Genomic DNA, 2,647 nt, shown 5'->3' with positions numbered 1-2,647 from the left:
TTACCCCAGGTGGGCTTGGGGAACACCCTCCCTTCCTTCCCACCCTCCTTTACACGTCAGTTCGCCTCAAAACTGTGGATAGTCATGTACAAGGTGGTCAGTAATGAGCTTTCCACCAGACACTCTTCTGGTAATATCCAGTCTGTTGTGGGGACTGCTCAGTCTGCTGGTGTGGGGGTGGCAGTGGCGCCTAGGCAATGTAGAAATGATGCAGGAGAGACATTGATAACACTGACTGAGCCGTCCCTACAACTCACAAGAAATCATCCAGCAGAATGGAAGAGGAGTGTTATAAATGAACCACACTGGATTAATTTTGGTAAATGCCAACGGCCATGCCACGTTGAGTACATCGCTTCCCGTCCGATCAGCGAAGTTAAGCAACGTTGGGTCTGGTTAGTACTTGGATGGGTGACCGCCTGGGAACACCAGATGCTGTTGGCATAACGTTCTCCCCACGTGTCAAGTGGGGTTGGTGGAGGATTAGTGCCCCTCCCTGTAAAACAATTAACTCTAAGCCCTTGGCCACCCCGTTTGGGATACATGGCGTCTGGCAATGAATGAATGAGGCAGAACAACGCAAATTGTACCAATAATTCGGGTTGAAATGTCAACCTTGCGAAATGGAGCTTACATACAACAAACATCTTTCCTTAACGAAAGTATATCGAGGTTACTCCACTTCACTCTCATGGGCTGTTTTGAAGTAAATAATTACAGTGGTGCCACATCTCTTCAAGCCCTCGTGCCCCTGTAACACGCGGGAGTGCTGGCAACCGTACATTTTCGTACATGGGAGAATGAGGGTTCGCATCCCACCAGGGTCATAAAGTTTGGGAGCATTCTCCCTGCCACTTACTGCTTTGGCAGAAATAAGGGGTGTTGTGGTTGAACCAGTGTCGTGTACTATAAAGTATGCTTGCACGCAGTCAACTTGCGCAGGCCAATTACACTTCGTTCACACATTACACACACATCCAAAGCCAATCCAACACTACAATAACACTTACAAGCACTGCACACCCTACATACCAAATCTACCAGACAGCCTAAGCCACTTGGTAGAGATGCATAGGCTGTATCATCCCCACTTCAGTCGGGATAGGCTGGTCCTGCAGTGGACACTCGAACGGCAGATGATGATGATTATATATATATATATATATATATATATATATATATATATATATATTATGATCTTGCATCTATCGAGTAATAGGTACCAAAAAACACTCGTTAGATGCTGTTAGATGCAAATATATAAACATATGGGGAAAACTATAATAGGTAAAAAAAATTTGCACCGAACCCATATTTTAACATTATTTTCACTCATTACAGTATGTAAGTTATTGGTATTATGTCATATAATCATACATAGTGATATAAAATATAAGATAAGGAAAAAATAATGTGGATAACTCACCTTTGAATGATGAATGAGGTGCATGGGTAAGACGAAAGGTGGTATCCAAGGCGGAAAGGGAGGCTACTGGCCCGCTCCTCCTCCCCCCTCCTCACCTATACCACCACAACCCTCTTTCCTCCTCTCGCTTTTCACTGCCATATGTACGTATTGTCGTGTTGCATAGCAGCAACAGGCGGCTATACAACACGACAATACTTGCGTATGTCGAGGACTGAAGCAAGACCCATTGGGTCTTGGACTGATGGAAAACTGGGGATAGGCGGTATGAGGGGAGGGTGGATGCCAATAATGTCTCGCACTCGGCCAAGGTAGCGGCAGATTTGAACCGCGCACCCAGGAATTTTTTCGTTATATTCGAAACTTTCTCGTTAGCTACGAATATGAGTAGAGCTCCAATAGTGTCGTTAGATGCGAATTCGTTAGATGTTAACTCGTTAGATGTGTGATCACACTGTGTCTGTGTACACACACCCACACTCACACCCACACCCACCCACCCACACACACACACACACACACACGAGTATATATATATATATTGTTACATAGCCTATGATTTCATCATCCTTTGTGTAATTTTAACGCACAGTTGCTGCATGTTTGATCACGAGCGTGTTCTGCCTCAGTCCCCCCTTTCTACCGTTATAGTAGAGTAAGTCGTTCTCTCTGTTATTCAGAGTGGGATTTTCAGCTCTTTGTCCCCATGGCTTCATTTGCGCGTCCTTCTTACAAGTTGTATCAAGCTCTCCTGGCCCCTATATAATGAGCTCAGTCTCTGCATCATTGCCACTTAGATCTGCTCCTCATTTTGTTCACATCTCTGTCCTCCCCTGTACAGTTATTATTATTGTGAGTGCTCAAGAAATCTCCAAACATCTAGCAGCTGTGTGTAATTTGAGTATAAGTGTTATTGCATTTTTTCTTGTACTGTGTAGCATAAGGTTAATTCTTAGGCCTAGTGAGGTTTTTGATTGATGTTGGGTTTTATGTCAGTCATTTTTGATAATAGTTTGTATCTGTAATAATTTATCTTGCATTAACTGAGCATTACCAGGTGTATTTTCATTTTATCAGGGCTGACTTAGATAAATTTACTCTTGCTAATTTCGTGTTAATAGAGGCTATTGCAGTTAACCATATATTTAACCTGTTTATTTGCCATTACATTATCCTTATGAGTTCTGAATGTTTTGTTGTTAGTTTGAGCATTAAACTTTA

At 43.0% G+C, this 2,647-nt stretch overlaps 1 non-coding gene across 1 annotated transcript; it reads left to right on the top strand.

Moving 5' to 3' along the window:
- Positions 1–325: 325 nt before the first annotated feature.
- On the top strand, positions 326–444 carry LOC145409431 (5S ribosomal RNA). The gene has a single exon (XR_013899087.1). It is a non-coding gene; the product is annotated as a 5S ribosomal RNA (ribosomal RNA).
- The last annotated feature ends 2,203 nt before the right edge of the window (positions 445–2,647 follow it).

This window comes from Coenobita brevimanus, chromosome 80 (assembly GCF_032717465.1).
Source record: "Coenobita brevimanus isolate Jiangsu-jjx chromosome 80, ASM3271746v2, whole genome shotgun sequence".
Lineage (NCBI taxonomy): Eukaryota > Metazoa > Arthropoda > Malacostraca > Decapoda > Coenobitidae > Coenobita > Coenobita brevimanus.
Note: the sequence above shows the minus strand (reverse complement) of the source record. Positions and strands in the feature narration are given on the sequence as shown.